Here is an 18328-nt window from a genome sequence, read left to right as displayed (position 1 = left end):
AGTACGGGATAATTATAACTCCCTTCTTTCGAAGGAGTATCATCATTTCGGCCATTACTTTGGTAAATACCCTCGGTGCCGTGGACAGACCAAACGGCAACGTCTGGAATTGGTAATGGCAGTCATGTACCACAAAACGGAGGTACACCTGGTGAGGTGGGTAAATGGGGACATGTAGGTAAGCATCCTTGATGTCCAGTGATACCATGTAATCCCCCTCTTCCAGGCTTGCAATAACCGCCCTGAGCGATTCCATTTTGAACTTGAACTTCCTTATATAAGTGTTCAAGGATTTAAAATTTAGAATGGGTCTCACCGAACCGTCTGGTTTCGGTACCACAAACATTGTGGGATAGTAACCCCGTCCCTGTTGAAGGAGGGTAACTTTTATTATCACCTGCTGGAGGTACAGCTTGTGAATTGCCGCCAGTACTACCTCCCTGTCCTGGGGAGTAGCTGGCACGGCTGATTTGAGGTAACGGCAAGGGGGAGACGTCTCGAATTCCAGCTTGTATCCCTGAGATACCACTTGTAGAACCCAGAGATCTACCTGTGAGCGAATCTACTGGTCGCTGAAGTTCCGGAGACGGGCCCCCACCGCACCTGGCTCCACATGTGGAGCCCCAGCGTCATGCAGTGGACTTAGTGGAAGCAGGGGATGATTTTTGTTCTTGGGAACTGGCTGTATGGTGCAGCTTTTTCCCTCTACCCCTGCCTCTGGGCAGAAAGGACGCGCCTCTAACTCGCTTGCCTTTTTGAGGCCGAAAGGACTGTACTTGATAATACGGTGCTTTCTTAGGCTGTGAGGGAACCTGAGGTAAAAAAGTCGACTTCCCAGCTGTTGCTGTGGATACGAGGTCTGAAAGACTGTCCCCAAACAATTCCTCACCCTCATAAGGCAAAATTTCCATGTGCCTTTTAGAATCAGCATCACCTGTCCACTGCCGAGTCCATAATACTCTCCTGGCAGAAATGGACATTGCATTAATTCTAGATGCCAGCCGGCAAATGTCCCTCTGTGCATCTCTCATATATAAGACTACGTCTTTAATATGCTCTATGGTTAGCAATATAGTGTCCCTGTCCAGGGAATCAATGTTATCAGACAGGGAATCAGACCACGCTGCTGCAGCACTACACATCCACGCTGAAGCAATAGCAGGTCTCAGTATAGTACCTGAGTGTGTATACACAGACTTCAGGATAGCCTCCTGCTTTCTATCTGCAGGCTCCTTTAAGGCGGCCGTATCCTGAGAAGGCAGTGCCACCTTTTTTGATAAGCGTGTGAGCGCCTTGTCCACCTTAGGGGATGTCTCCCAGCGTAACCTATCCGTTGGCGGGAAAGGGTACGCCATTAGTAACCGCTTAGAAATTACTAGTTTCTTATCTGGGGAACCCCACGCTTCTTTACACAATTCATTTAACTCATCAGATGGGGGAAAAGTCACTGGCTGCTTTTTCTCCCCAAACATAATACCCTTTTTTGTGGTAACCGGGTTAATGTCGGAAATGTGCAACACATTTTTCATTGCCGTTATCATGCATCGGATGGCCCAAGTGGATTGTATATTTGTCTCATCCTCGTTGACACTGGAGTCAGACTCCGTGTCGACATCTGTGTCTGCCATCTGAGGTAGCGTGCGTTTTTGAGCCCCTGATGGCCTCTGAGATGCCTGGGCAGGCGCGGGCTGAGATGCCGGCTGTCCCAAAGCTGCGTCATCGAACCTTTTATGTAAGGAGTTGACACTGTCGGTTAATACCTTCCACATATCTATCCACTCAGGTGTCGGCCCCGCAGGGGGCGACATCACACTTATCGGCACCTGCTCCGCCTCCACGTAAGCGCCCTCATCAAACATGTCGACACAGCCATACCGACACACCGCACACACACACACAGGGAATGCTCTGACTGAGGACAGGACCCCACAAAGTCCTTTGGGGAGACAGAGAGAGAGTATGCCAGCACACACCACAGCGCTATATAATCAGGGATTTACACTACCAAAAGCGATTTTCCCTATAGCTGCTTTTATATATATAGTTTTGCGCCTAAATTTAGTGCCCCCCCTCTCTTTTTTACCCTTGATGTCTGGAAACTGCAGGGGAGAGCCTGGGGAGCTGTCTTCCAGTGGAGCTGTGAAGAGAAAATGGCGCCGGTGTGCTGAGGAAGATAGCCCCGCCCCCTTCTCGGCGGGCTTCTCCCGCTTTTTGTCTGTATAATGGCGGGGGATTATGCACATATACAGCTTAAAAGCTGTATTATGTGTCAATTAGCCATGTAAGGTACTCTAATTGCTGCCCAGGGCGCCCCCCCCCCCCCCCCCAGCGCCCTGCACCCATCAGTGACCGGAGTGTGTGGTGTGCATAGGGAGCAATGGCGCACAGCTGCAGTGCTGTGCACTACCTTAATGAAGACCGAAGTCTTCAGCCGCCGATTTCCTCCGGTTTCTTCCGTCTTCTGGCTCTGCAAGGGGGACGGCGGCGCGGCTCCGGGAACGGACGATCGAGGTCGGGCCCTGTGTTCGATCCCTCTGGAGCTAATGGTGTCCAGTAGCCTAGAACACAAGCTAGCTGCAAGCAGATAGGTTTGCTTCTCTCCCCTAAGTCCCACGTAGCAGTGAGGATGTTGCCAGCAGATCTCACTGAAAATAAAAAACCTAACAAATACTTTTCTTTCTAGGAAGCTCAGGAGAGCCCCTAGAGTGCATCCAGCTCTGGCCGGGCACAGATTCTAACTGAGGTCTGGAGGAGGGGCATAGAGGGAGGAGCCAGTGCACAACAGATGTAGTACCTAATCTTTTCTTTAGAGTGCCCAGTCTCCTGCGGAGCCCGTCTATTCCCCATAGTCCTTACGGAGTACCCAGCATCCACTAGGACGTCAGAGAAACACCCGAGTACTGAATCTAATAGGGATGGTTCACATTTGCACAAACCACTACACCAAATAGTGCCCCTGACAGTCTCAGTTTTCCATGTGATGGTAAGGGAAGCTGGTCCACCATGTCAGTAACAACTTGGAGTGTGATGCCGTCCTGCGACATCACAGGACAGTGCCAATCTTTGTATAATATAGTCTTAAAAGTTGCAAAATAAGTATACTATAGAGAAGAGAGAAATATGGGGCTATGTACGTTGATTTTTTTGTATTCTAAATACAGAATGTAAATAAACAAATCCAGTGAGAGCAACATATGCTGTAGTGCCACCTATTACTCAGACACGTGTATTTGTGTAGCAGATTTACCAGTTTTAGTGTACCAATAGTATGAACAAGAAAACTAAATGTAGCTACTGTATTTCCTTTGTATCCTGGAAGCACATTGGTCAGCACTGCTGACTGCAGTTATGGGCTTGGGGTTTAATTGGGATAAGGCCGCCAGCTTAATGAAACTGTAAATTTTCCCAATCTTTGCATATTTCCACCCAAATTTCAAAAACATGCTAGCAGTTTTACGGATTTCCTTTGAAATTTCCAGTGTGTGCATGTGGGTTGGTATAGGGATCCCAGCGGTTGGGATGTCGGCTGTCAAAATACCGACAGCAGTATCCCAGTGATTAAGATACTGACAGACTAATTAAGAAAGCCAACCCTGATCCCTAACCCACCTTTCCCGCAGTCTCTCTCTAACATTCCCTGGTGGTGCTTAACCCTGACCTTCCCTCTCGGCAGCCTAAACCCAACTCTCCCCAGGGGTGCCTAAGCCTCCCAGCAGCCGCTCCCCCTGGCTTACCTCTCTGGCGCCCCTAAAATCATTGGTCGGATTCCCGGCGCCGGATAGTGGTAAATGTCAGGATCCCTGCATTCTGAGTGTCATTCCGGCGTCAGTATTTCGACTGCCAGGATCTTGACCGGATCCCGCACATGTGTGTACCCCGGAGAAATTAAATTATAAAGTACACTAGGGCAAGGAGTCACGTGAATGAATAGACTATGTAATACAGCACTGCATACCATGTATGAATATAGGATAATGCACTCCCTACTATAACATGTGGACATTAGAAGTCACCAAGTAGTTGTGTGACTGTAAGTGCTCGATTCAATTCACTGCAAATTGAACAGTTCTGGGAAGGAGCTCCCGGAGCTTTCAATTCAGCTCGCTGTTATGTAGGAAAATGCCGGTTCTTGCGCCTTAAACATAGTGTTTAGTCACGAGAACCGGTATTCTCCAACTTTAGTGCCGGGCGCAATGCGGTTTCTGGCATGCTGAGGACAGAAATCAGCATCCTGCCTGTAGTTTTGTCAGATTTCTGCTTCAACCCCAGGAGCGGTGCGAGTAGAAATCCTCAACTATGGCATAACATTGCGCTGAATTTAATAAACACAGAAACAAAGTTTGACGGCACATAAGAACCATTGGCCCATCTAGTCTGCCCCTTCCCGGCGTTGTTCAAATGGTGCTGAATTAAATCGAGCCCTAAAATAGCAAGATATTAGAGAGAATGCTTTTATACAGGTCATCAAATTCTTAAATTCAATAGTTTTTATTTGAATTTTCAAAGTTTACATCAACACTTCACTCAAAACAAACATAAAACTACATACATACACGGAATGCATGGAAACAGCTGTAAATACATAAGGCACATAGTAATTTTTGCGAAAATAATGTCACGTAAGTTAGACAATCACATAATCACAGCGTCTGAGAGTAGCAAACCTCTATCTTATTCCTTCCAGTATAGGCATAAGCATAGCAGAACAAGCATAATACATCTCAATACAGCTCAACAAGGCCGGCCGCGAGGGTGCCCACCCCCAAAAGATCCCAGAGTGAAATAAGGCGAGAGATACAACTCAAGACCCTATCTCTCCTTGAAGTATTTAGAGTCTATCCACCTACCCCATATCGTAAATAATTTCCTCTCCACCTTCCTTGCCAGGAACACAAATTTTTCGTGTGCAACAGTTTCATTGACCAGGGATATCCAAGCAGGTCATCAAATTCTTAGGTGATGTCTAATATTTATAATAATTAATAGCAGGAGCTGCATTATTCCTTATAATATGCAATTTTACCTAAAGAACCCTAGAGTAATGACATCATAAATCACCAATTGTAAAGATGGCATCAGAACTGTGGCCCATATTTATCAAGCATTGGAGAGTGATAAATTGCACGGTGATAAAGTACCAGCTAATCAGCTCCTGTCATTTTTCAAACACAGCCTGTAACAAGCAGTTAGGACCTGATTGGCTGGTACTTTATCACCGAGCAATTTATCAATCTCCAAGGTTTGATAAATCTGGTGTTTATTTAGACAATTATTTATTTACAGAAATTCACACATATTTACATCACTTGACTTACTATTTATAATAATAATGCTATCATATTTGTGACTTCAAGCTTTACTCCTTGTGCACATAGGTCAGATTTTGTAAATTTATCCAAGTATGACCATCTACATGGTTTTATGGAGAAGGACTGAAAACAGGCTGTTAAAGATTACATAGCAAAAAAATAACAATTAGTAATTGAAATAAAGAATTATGTGTGTCGCTACTCTGTGGTATTCCAACACAGCTACAGTACATGGGAGAGAAACCCCACAGCTGCATGTTGCAGAGGTGCTATACATGTACAAGCTTCAGCAACAAAAGGTGCTAAGGCCAAAATAGTTGTGACATTTATACCCCTTTTACACCAACCAGCATATAACACGGATTATTGCACATGAACACGCATAACTCGTGTTGCTAGTTGGTGTAAAAGGGTCAAGTGACCCTGTTTTCCAACTCGGGTAGCTTGCAGGGTTGAACACGGGTTCAACGCAGCAAGCTGTGCTGTGTAAACGGAAGCCAGGTCCTATTCACAGTGTATGGAAGTATGGCGCTGGGAGATCATGTGATCTCCCAGCCCCGCCCTCGCCGCGTCACCGGAAACTGGGTAGCACTCGTGTCAGGCTTCCGGCTGCGACCCGCGATTTAGCTGTAAAAGGGGTATAATTAAGTTATCTGTGACAATGACACAGTCTTGTTGGGATACTTACTGTAGGTGCTTGATCACTCAGTCATTCTTGCAGATACTAGGTAAAGCTTTGCTGCTGTTATACCACATCCCCTGCTGGCTGCCAGCAAAACTGACTCCTCGCTGGAAGAAAGAGCCGCTCTATTTGTGGTGAATTAATGACTCAGTGAGTGGGTCCAAGATCATCAGCTCTAAGGAAAACGTAGTCTAAGTTACAGTATTTATAGCACTGGACTCTGTTCATGAGGGAAAGCATAGACCAATATAAGCCTTCCGCTACTAATTTAACAACATGTTGGGGCAGATGTATTAATGTTCTGAAATGGCAAAAGAGCACATTTGGGGGGAATTTGCAGCAAGATGTAAAGAAGCTACTGTATTTGTTTTAAAGGAAAAGCCAGACTTGGGTTTTGCATTTATTTATTTATTTTAAATACACTCCCCTTCAAACTGTAAGCTCTCATCAGCAGGGCCCTCTTCCTCCATGTGTTTGTCCTTCACTTATACCATTCATCTCCCCTCACCACACTGACAATGGGGGCAATCCAGAGTTGATAGCAGCAGCAAATTTGTTAGCAGTTGGGCAAAACCATGTGCACTGCAGGGGAAGCAGATATAACATGTGCAGAGAGAGTTAGATTTGGGTGTGGTATGTTAAAACTGAAATCTAAATTGCAGTGTAAAAATAAAGCAGCCAGTATTTACCATGCACAGAAACAAAATAACTCACCCAAATCTAACTCTTTCTGCACATGTTATATCTGCCTCACCTGCAGCGCACATGGTTTTGCCCAACTGCAAACAAACTTGCTGCTGCGATCAACTCAGAATTACCCCCAGTAACTGCACCAAACCTTTGATTCAGTTGCCTCATTGCTCTCATTTGGGTATTATGACTGCTGCTGCAGAAATGTTTGTAAACATGTTCCATATTTTGCTATGATATGTACTGTAGTCACGTTTTCCTTGTTGTGTTCATACTGGTTATGCTCATGTACTTTGTAAGGTGCTGTGGACCCCTTGTGGCGCTATATAAATTTAGGATAATAATTATGTGAATACGCAACCACAGAGTTCACAGCCACATATGGCAGAAGCAGGAAGAGGCTAGCCATAGCAATATTAGTTATTATCCAGACAGCCGAGGAGCAACCTCTCCCTGTAAGCACAAACCTTCTGACTGGTCGTCCCACTCTCATCCATTTCAGCTTTAATTTAAAAATGGAGAACAATAAAGCACCCATTTGCGTGCAGCATTTAATGAATAATAAATCTGCCAGTGAAAGAACATTTTTGGTTTAAGGTCTTTGTTGTATTACTGAAGGTACATTGAACACACAAAGCCAGTGAATGAACAATCACTTAAGTGCCTCTTTTGCAGTTTGGTTGTTAAATTGTAACTATTGCTTCAATCTTGAAACCAAAAAATTATTTTAAAAAGCGGATGGTACATGTCTCATAATTGTGTTTATATTGTACCACTCACACAAGATAACACATTCACTGGACGATTCCCCCTAAAGAGTGAGAAGAACACTTTTCAAGTCATATTACATTTTTGTCTCAGTAAACTGTCCTTAGGCTTCTGATCTAATCTATTACAGGACCTTAGAATTTCAGCCCTCAAAAGAAAATCTGCACCCACTAAGAGTGGCTAATATTAATTGTGTAGCTATCAACAAAACGGTCTAACGCTGTACAGGTTTGGGTTGGGTGACCGGAGGGTCAGCATACAGATGCCGGGATCCCGGCCGCCAAAATGCCGACAGGGGGGCGAGCGCAACAAAGCTCCTTGCGGGCTCAAACCAACGCGTGCGAATAGCCCTGGGCCCCCTGCCGGCATTCTGGCAGTCGGGATCCCGGCGTTGGTATGCTGACCACCAGGATCCTGAATGCCAGTAACATGACTACATCTCTGCTGTCCAATTATGTAATATATAGGGTGCATATGGTTTACAGGCAGACTCCCAACGCATGACAGAAAAGAATAACATACCAAATCATCCACAAAAGGAAAGAAGAAATGATAGCACATGAATATGCTGATTCTCCGCAGGGAGTACAGATCCACATGATCAGTTTCCCTCTACTTTTTACTTCTGCTGGTTCCAAGCACTGAAGCGACAACATAATAACAATGAGTGACAGCCCTATTATTACTACTTTAGGAAAGGAAATAAAACACAAATTAATGTCAGAACAGATAATCATTGGTTATACAAATGAATCTCCTCATCTTTTACTAGGAACATAAATACTACCTAAAACTACCTAATAATTGCACACAAATCACAAGTGACAATGCCATCTGCCAGTGCGGCACTCGCTCCCGCAGCATGAGTAAGTATGCTGCAATCTTCTTACTTTGAATGTATTCATTTTGCTGTCTGCCATTTTTATTTTGGTGACACAAATTACAATGCTGCAAAGCAAGCACTCCCATCTTATCCGAAGCAGCAGCGTGGTTGGGAAGTACAGCCCCAACTAACCAGTTATTATTCATAACCCATGACAGCAGCTGGACTGCTCACTGTACAGTATGTTAGCAGGCAGCAGCTCTTCCAACACATTTTCATGTTATGGCTAAACTGCACTGCACTCTAGACTCCTAATGTACCAACAACTTAAGTAAGGCATCATTAAATAGAATTCTCCTTACCACTTTGCAATATAATCTTATAGTTATCACTCATTAGCTGGAAGCAAGGTTAGCATTTTATATTCAGTTAACAATGACTTAGATTGGATTAGCATAAAACAGCAGTATATATGTATATATGTGAAGATTCAAATCAGATCAATTTAGCCGCCTCGGACAGATCTCAGCCTCATGGAGAACAGACAAATTGGCTGCTTCGGTTGAGAATTCAGTGCATATGAGCAATATCAATGTTTATGTGTACTCAAAAAATGTAATTGTTATGGTGCAAGTTCCACAAATAAAATAGAAAATATTGGTCACAAATTGCAATAAACGACAAACTGTGTATCAGTAAGAATGTAACTTTTATTGCACTAGGTCTGCAGACAGAACAATCCTTACAATACAGTAGGAGTCATCTAATATACAGTAACAGCCCATAAAAGCAATATGTGAGAGTCACAGCAGACCAATCATATCATGTTGTAGGCAGGGAAAACAGAGAAACAATGACGACTGTTTTGTTCATATGTGGAATTATACATACTGTATCTTTGTACAGTATCTTAGTACTTTAAACTGATTTGAGGATAGTCTGGGGAAAATGTTGAAATTACACAGATATTACATAGAAAAATAGGAAAAGAAATGAAATAGAATATGTGATGCAATATTTTATATCTGTAAATAAATTACCAGGGCTTGATAGATAGACCAACGAGTAATCTCAATTTACCACTCACCCCAAATAAAAAAAAACCACAATGAAGCAATTCCACACTGTCATACTAATAACATCAGTCGTCTGCATTCCAGGGCACGCTGTGTGCCACTAAATGCATTCAGTAAGCCCACCACATCTACTTCAGTTTAGTAGAGAGCACAGTCCCTAGTGCCCTCTTCAATCCTCAGCAGGCATCCCCAAATCTGCTCAGACTTAAATAAATACATACATACATACATAAAAGCATGCTGGTATGGCAAGAGGTTGAATTGCTGTTCAGACCACACATGAGGATGAGGGGAAGAAAAGTGATCCAAGCAGTTTGGACCACGGAATGATTGTTGGTGCCAGGCACGAGGATGGGGGGAAAAAGTGTTCTAAATAATTTTGACCATGGAATGATTGTTGGTGCCAGACAAGGTGGTTTCAGTATCCCTAATACTGGTGATAGCCTTCATTTTTTTCCATGCACAGATATCTTTAGCAGCAGTTTTGTTGGCAAATACGCTGGGTTAATGAGAAAGGTAAAAGCAGGACAGCTACATTTGTTCAATATAGGCAGGAAGGAGACAGTAACTCAAATAACCATGCAACAGTGGTATGCAGAAGCAGACCACATCAAACCTTAAAGTGGATGGGTTACAGCAGTAGAAGACAATGCAAGGTTCTACTTGTTCGCTAAGAACAAGAAACTGCCTAGTTTAATGTAACTGAACTGCTGCGACTAAAAACAGAATTTTAGCATCATCGTTATTCCTTGGGATCGGAAAGCATACCAACGATTAAAAACGGCGGCAGTCGTAATCCCGACACTGGCCACAAGACCGATGCCGGGATTCCAACATGAATCACAATGCCGGCGCCAGATCCCGACTGCAGGCATCCTGATCATAAGTTTGCCGGAGAGGGTTAGGGATAGGCGAGGGTGATGGGAAGGTTGAAGTTAGGTTCACACTGCAGGAAGGGGGGGGGGGGGGAATAGGGTTATACTGCAGGGTGGGGTGAAAGTTAGGTTTAGGCTGTGGGAAGAGGTTAGTATTAGGCACTAAGAAGGGGGGAGGTTAGGCACTAGATGGGGAGAGTTCGGATTAACGTGCAGAAAGGATTAGTTGGAACCAACAGCGCTTGTGTATGTAAGCAGCCCACACTCAGTGAGTAGGTATCAGCTTTTACCTCAAAAGAAATTCTGACAAAAAAAAAAACCGTTTTGTGTCAAAGAACCTTTATCTGTTTCGAAAAGCTTTGGTGAGGAGAAACGTGGTCTCAATGGACTCTTGCTGTGATATTGATCACCAATCTGGGAACGCCTATGTAAACACCATTCAAACGTTTTTGGTCTGCTTGCATGTAGACCAAAAACTTTGGTAAGAGTCCATTTGTAGCCACTGTTTTAAAGCTATTTTATGGATGTTTTTTATCTATTAAATCTGGTAATACAGTATTGGGAGCCTTTTTATTTATGTCTGAATGATTACAGTTGGATACCGAGGCTGGCATTGACCACTCCTATATAATTGCGTTTAAGTCTACATTTATGGTAGACCATCCATGAGGGTAAGAGTCAATATATTTGGATGTTGGAAATATATAGAGGTTATAGGATTACACTATTGTATTATTTACTTCTTTTCTATGTCTGAGCCATATTGGAGGACTGCATTAAGACCAATTCAGCACCGGCGGTGTCCGCTCCTTTTTGCTTGAATAGTCTACGTTTGGTAGACTTTCATATTGGTAAGATTGCATGATGAAAAATCAATTTTAAGTCTGAAACATAATCACACGATGATGTTTCTTTATGTATTTATGTCTTTAAATTAGGAAATATTCTGTGGTGATTTCCAAGTGTATAGCGCCTGTAGTACTTGGTGTTTTTTTGTTTGTCAGAGTTAGGATTAGGCTGCAGGGAGGAAGGGTTATGCATCATCGGGGAGGTTGGTCTACATTTAGCGTCAGGCTGCATGGAGAAAGGATTTGGATTAGGGAGGGAAACGGGAAGGGTTAACATACTTCCGTAGTAGTTGTCGGGATCCCGCTGGCAGTAGTCGGACCGCCGGCACCGCTGGCATCCCAAGTGCTATTATCCTGATACCATCCTGTACCATCTTGCCTTGTGTCGTGTTAATAAAAAATGCCAGGGAGTTTAAAAATTTAAAGTTGACTGCATGCACCAAAATAATCCAGAAATGAAGTTTTGTATCGCAAACTAAAGGTGCATACACACAGATAAATTTGACAAACTAAGTGGGCGTTCTCGATCAATGGGAACGACCAATCATTCAAATCGTTCCATGTGTATGAACACTGACAATGCTGATGCGCGCACCCGCGGGTCGTTAGTAACAGTCTCAGATCTTTTGTACATGCAAAAAGATCTGAGGCTGCCGCTAGCGATACCATCCTGCCGAATGCAGCATAGCCCCCGCTCCACCCCCGCCGCTGTTTATCGCTATGAATGCCGCCACCGTACCCCCCCCCCCACCCCGCCGGGCACTGTGTTGTTCAGTGACACATCGTGCCGTGTGTACCCACTTTAACACAATGAGTTTAACACTGTAGGAATTTTAATCCCATTAATATAAATTCAAGAAAACATTTGGCTTTTTAATACAAAAGCCAATTATTCATTATGAGAGGTCTTTCTCACTGTAAGGCAGTTCTTAGTTTCCTGCAATTAGTTTTTTCTAACAGGCTACAGGTTAATAGAACTACTTTGGTAAACAACCAATAAGAAAGTTCTTCTACAAACTCATTACAATGCTTTAATCATTAACTTATTTAAATATGACTTCAGGTAAGTTGGTCATGCAATATTAAGTTCAAACATTTAAACTGCATTTACCATAAAAACAGAAAAAAAAAATCTGCACTGCCTATGCAGTCTGGAAAAGTCTTCAATTCCAATCCTTGCAAGTAATGGGTGTGGTATGGCTGACTGATGGTCTCCTGACCGCCGGTCAGCATACCGACGCCGGGATCCCGGCAACATACTGTGGACACCCACAAGTGGAAATAGCCCCTGTTGGTCAGCATGCCGACCGTCGGGATAGTGAGGGGGCGGGATTTTGGGGGAGGTCATGTAACTGTCGGTCTACTGACCGCCGGTCACATGAATACCACCCGCAAGAAATATACAGTGCAAGACAGGGTTTAACAAATTGTTCTAAAATCTAGGAACCAGGTTGAAAGTGTAGGAAGCCAGACCACCATCCTGCCTCCCCCCCCTCCCGACGCAGACACATTACAGTGCAGCTTCCCCCCACCCACCAGGCAAATCAATTCCCGTGGCCAGACGACTAAGTGGGTACCCCCAAGCAAATCAGCACTCCGCAGCCACACTGCTGTACAGCTACCACCCAGGTACACAACAACAACAACCCCGCAGCCACATTAATGAGCACCTAACCCAAGACTTGACAAATTTCTCCAAAATCTAGGAGCTAGGATGAAAGTGTAGGAGCCATACCACCATCCGTCCCTCACTTCAAATAAAATTACTGAAACACCCCTCCCCCGCAGCCACATTACTGAGCAGCTTCTACCGCCGCCAGGCAGACCAACCCACATGGCCACACAACTAAGGAGGTATCCCCAGGCAAACCAGCCCTCCACAGCCACACTGCTATGCAGCTTCCCCCCTAGGCAAACATTCCCCCACCCCGTGGCCACAATACCGAGCAGCTAACCCCTCCCCCCTCCCGTAATATTGGTAATCAATATGAGATTTGTATGAATCTGATTACATCCAATTACATATACTGTTTATTGCTTATTATTAATAAATAACTTAATTTTGCATACCATTGAGAATATGAATAAATAGGTTTAAAAACTTTAGGTTATAAACAAAGATAAAGGGGGCTTCTGTAATAGCAGGCAAGCTGCAGGCTGTGCATGAATTCCAGCAAGTCTACCTATGTTTATTAAGTGGCACTCATTTACAAGGCAAAACCAACCAGGTTGTTTTCTAAATCAGCATCTTAAGCCTTATAGGAGAAACGTATGTCATTCAGTATGGGTGCCGCCAGCTCTAAAGACATCCATAACTCTTCAGGTATCTGACACCAAATGTTCTCTCATCAGTGCCCGAACTTCGTGTCCTGCAATGTCACATGATAACAGGACATAGAAGCTGCATTTACAGTGAAAGCAGAGGCGCCCTTTGCACTATCCTTTAAGTTTCGGGACCCCTTTCTATTCTCTCATTTACCATCCCCTGACATTTCAAGACGGCTGGACAGAAGAAATAGGGGGAACAAGGGAGACTGGAGAATTATCTTTAAACTCTATTTTCTCTACCACAAACAATTTCTGTGACGGTTATTTGCCCAGTGTACAAGCATATGAGTTTATGTGCAACAGCAGGAGCTTTAAATAGCAATAAAAGCTGATGCACAAGATTTGCAGCATTACAAAGGTTTTGATTTTGATTCTGTTATGTGGTGGCAACTTTATCATGTGTCTCCCTGTTTTACAGCAAAATTGTGTGATGGGGCAATTAAGATGCTGATCTAGCATGATGCAGCATACCTGACCGGATTCATTTCTGATTTATCTAATCTGTGATTTTATTCATTCATACATACAGGCAGTGATTATGGGGGTCATTACGAGTTGATCGTAGCCGTGCTAAATTTAGCACAGCTACAATCAATCACACTGACATGTGGGGGGACGCACAGCACAGGGCTAGTCCTCCCCGCATGTCAGTGCCGGCCACCCCCGCAGAAGTGCAAAGGCATCGCAGAGCGGCGATGCCTTTGCACTTCAAGAGTAGCTCCCAGCCAGCGCAGCTTTAGCGTGCAGGCCGGGAGCTACTCATCGCTCCCTGGCCCGCAGCGGCTGCGTGCGACGTCACGCAGCCACTGCGGCCCGCCCCCTCCTTTCGTTCAGGCCATGCCTGCGTTGGCCAAACCGCACCCACGAAACGGCGGGCAAATGTCGCCGTTCCGCCCCCTCCAGCCCAGCGACCGACTCTGCCTGTCAATCAGGCAGAGGCGATCGCATCCCTGCTACGGCCTTTGGCCGTCTGGCATGCGCAGTAGGGACCCGTTTGCTCGGCTGCGACAAAAAGCAGCGAGCGAATGGGTCAGAATGACCCCCTATGTGCAGCCCAATGGAAGCAGATGCATATGCATGTGCACGCAGACATTCGTGGGCACACTATTAATGGCAAATGAGTTGCGTTTACTGCGACTTGTTTATAAGATGATGCTGGGTACATCTGTAGGTACACCCAAAGCTTTTGACAGAAATATTGAAACCTATACAAGTACAGTGCTTACTTCAATTGTTTGTCACAAACTGTCCGTTATCAGGTGCCAATGGAACAATGATATTTGATTTTATGTGACATATATGAAATAATATCATACAGAGGTGTCCACGTACATCTAGCCTCCCTGCATGTTAAACAGCCCTTCAAGTCATGCCATGCTGTGGCATGACTTGGTAGCATCTTTTCATGCAACTTTTTCCATTTAAATGTGTCTTACTTGCAAAACGATGTGAATAGGATGCACAAGCAAACTCTGTTGATTAAAATGATATGTGACATGCATATATTCTGTGTGCGACCATGGCTGCATCTGCATATGAAATGCTACGCTACAGTGTTTTCCTAGAAAACACTGTCATATAGCATTTCGTATGCAGATACAGGCGCGGACGCACTGCCCTACCCTACAGTCTACACGCTGTCCTAACCTCCCCGTGGGTGTCCCTGCAGCTGGCAGAGTGCAGACTGCGCCAGTGAAGTCAGACAGTATGGCAGCATACCCAAACAATCAGCTACACTGCCAGACTTGCGCTGTCCTGCCCTCCCGTGGGTGTCCATGCAGCTGTGAGGGTGGGGTCAGTGAGGTCAGACAGTATAGCAGCATACCCAAATAATCAGCTACACTGACAGATTGTCGCTGAACTCCTGCATTTGAATAATTAGTCTTGTCTCCTGTAATTCAAAAAATAAGATTTTAAACCTACCGGTAAATCTTTTTCTCGTAGTCCGTAGAGGATGCTGGGGACTCCGTAAGGACCATGGGGAATAGACATGCTCCGCAGGAGACATGGGCACTTTAAGAAAGACTTTAGATCTGGTGTGCACTGGCTCCTCCCTCTATGCCCCTCCCTCTATGCCCCTCCTCCAGACCTCAGTTAGAGAAACTGTGCCCAGAGGAGACGGACAGTACGAGGAAAAGATTTTTGTTAATCCAAGGGCAAGATTCATACCAGCCACACCAATCACACCGTATAACTTGTGATATACTATCCAGTTAACAGTATGAAAACGACATAGCATCAGTCCAAGACCGATGAGACTATAACATAACCCTTATTTAAGCAATAACGATATACAGGTCTTGCAGAAGTAGTCCGCACTTGGGACGGGCGCCCAGCATCCTCTACGGACTACAAGAAAAAGATTTACCAGTAGGTTTAAAATCTTATTTTCTCTTACGTCCTAGAGGATGCTGGGGACTCCGTAAGGACCATGGGGATTATACCAAAGCTCCCAAATGGGCGGGAGAGTGCGGATGACTCTGCAGCACCGATTGAGCAAACAGGAGGTCCTCCTCAGCCAGGGTATCAAACTTATAGCACTTTGCAAAGGAGTTTGAACCCGACCAAGTAGTAGCTCGGCACAGCTGTAGCACCGAGACCCCTCTGGCAGCCGCCCAAGAAGAGACCACCTTCCTAGTGAAATGGGCCTTGACCGATTTAGGTAACGGCAATCCCGCCATAGAATGCGCCTGCTGAATCGTGTTACAGATCCAGCGAGCAATAGTCTACTTTGAAGCAGGGGCACCAATCTTGTTGGTTGCATACAGGACAAACAGCGCTTCTGTTTTTCTGACTGTAGCCGATCTGGCCACGTAAATTTTCAAAGCCCTGAACACATCAAGGGACTCGGGATCCTCCAAGTCACGCGTAGCCACAGGCACCACAATAGTTCATATGAAAGGATGAAACCACTTTTGGCAGGAATTGAGGACGGGTCCGCAATTCCGCTCTATACATATGGAAAACCAGATAGGGGCTTTTATGTGATAAAGCCGCTAATTCCGACACTCGCCTAGCCGAAGCCAAGGCTAATAACATGACCACCTTCCAAGTGAGATTTTTCAACTCCACCGTTTTAAGTGGTTCAAACCAGTGTGACTTAATGAAACTTAACACCACGTTAAGGTCCCAAGGCGTCACCGGAGGTACAAAAGGAGGCTGAATATGCAGTACTCCCTTCACAAAAGTTTGTACTTCAGGGAGAGAGGCCAATTCCTTTTGAAAGAAAATGGATAAGGCCGAAATCTGAACCTTAATAGATCCTAATTTTAGGCCGAAATTCACTCCAGTCTGCAGGAAGTAAAGGAAACGGCCCGGATGGAATTCTTCCGTAGGAGCATTCCTGGCCTCACACCAAGAAACATATTTTCGCCATATACGGTGATAATGTTTAGATGTCATGTCCTTCCTAGCCTTTATTAGCGTAGGAATGACCTCATCCGGAATACCCTTATCCGCTAGGATCTGGCGTTCAACCGCCATGCCGTCCAACGCAGCCGCTGTAAGTCTTGGAATAGACATGGCCCCTGTTGCAACCGGTCCTGTCTTAGAGGAAGAGGCCACGGACTTCTGTGAGCATTTCCTGCAGATCCGGATACCAGGTCCTTCGTGGCCAATCTGGAACAATGAGGATTGTTCTCATTCCTCTCCCTCCTACCATTCTCAACACCTTGGGTATGAGAGGAAGAGGGGGAAATACATAGACCGACTGGAACACCCATGGTGTCACTAGGGCATCTATAGCTACTACCTGAGGGTCTCTTGACCTGGTGCAATACCTCTGTAGCTTCTTGTTGAGGCGGGACGCCATCATGTCTATCTGTGGCAGTTCCCACTGACTTGTAATCTGTGCGAAGGCTTCCTAAAGAAGTCCTCTCTTGGATGCAGGTCGTGTTTACTGAGGAAGTCTGCTTCTCAGTTGTCCACTCCCGGAATGAACTGCTGAAAATGCGCTTACATGATTTTCCGCCCAGTGGAGAATCCTGGTGGCTTCTGCCATTTCCACTCTGCTCTTTGTGCCGCCTTGGCGGTTTACATGAGCCACTGCGGTGATGTTGTCTGACTGGATCAGAACCGGTAGGTCGCGAAGCAATGTTTCCGCTTGCCGAAGGGCGTTGTATATGGCCCTCAGCTCCAGGATGTTGATTTGAATACAAGTTTTTTTGACTTGACCCAAAGACCTTGGAAGTTTCTTCCCTGTGTGACTGCTCCCCCACCTCGGAGGCTCGCGTTCCTGGCTATCAGAATCCAGTCCTGGATGGCGAACCTGCGACCCTGCAGAAGGTGAGCACTCTGCAGCCACCATAGGAGAGACACCCTGTCCTTAGGGGACAGGGTGATTAACTTATGCATCTGTAGATGTGATCCGGACCACTTGTTCCGTAGATCCCATTGGAAAGTCCTCGCATGGAACCTGACGAAGGGAATGGCCCCGTAAGATGCCACTATCTTTCCCAGGACCCGAGTGCAGTGATGCACTGACACCTGTTTTGGCTTTAATAGGTTTTTTACCAGAGTCATTAGTTCCTGGGCCTTCTCTATCGGAAGATAAACCCATTTCTGGTCCGTATTCAGAATCATACCCAAGAAGGGCAGACGAGTCATAGGAACCAACTGTGACTTCGGGATATTGAGAATCCAGCCGAGTTGCTGTGACACCTTCAGCGAAAGTGAGACGCTGTTCAACAACTGCTCTTTTATTCATGCCCTTTTTAGGAGATCGTCCAAGTATGGGATAATTGTGACTCCTTGCTTGCGTAGGAGCACCATCATTTCCGCCAATTACCCTGAAATTGGTAATGACAATACTGTACCATAATTCTCAGGTACGCCTGATGGGGTGGATAAATGGGAACATGAAGGTATGCAGCCTTTATGTCTAAATACACCATCAAATCCCCCCCCTTCCAGGCTGGCTATGATCGCTCT

At 45.2% G+C, this 18328-nt stretch overlaps 1 protein-coding gene across 16 annotated transcripts in view; it reads right to left on the bottom strand.

Annotated features, from left to right (window-relative positions):
* GRIP1 (glutamate receptor interacting protein 1) overlaps positions 1–18328 on the bottom strand; it is an 871453-nt gene that overhangs the window by 482368 nt on the left and 370757 nt on the right. Inside the window, exon 1 of one of the 16 annotated variants that reach the window (XM_063927536.1) lies at positions 5998–6016. The exons of the other annotated variants lie outside the window; for them this stretch is intronic. The gene's annotated coding sequence lies outside the window, so the exon portion shown is untranslated. Of the gene's footprint in view, positions 1–5997; positions 6017–18328 lie in introns of those variants that run through there. 16 annotated transcript variants of the gene reach the window in all.

The sequence above is a fragment of the Pseudophryne corroboree genome, chromosome 6 (genome assembly GCF_028390025.1).
Source record: "Pseudophryne corroboree isolate aPseCor3 chromosome 6, aPseCor3.hap2, whole genome shotgun sequence".
Taxonomy (NCBI): domain Eukaryota; kingdom Metazoa; phylum Chordata; class Amphibia; order Anura; family Myobatrachidae; genus Pseudophryne; species Pseudophryne corroboree.
This window is presented reverse-complemented; position numbering and strand designations above follow the sequence as displayed.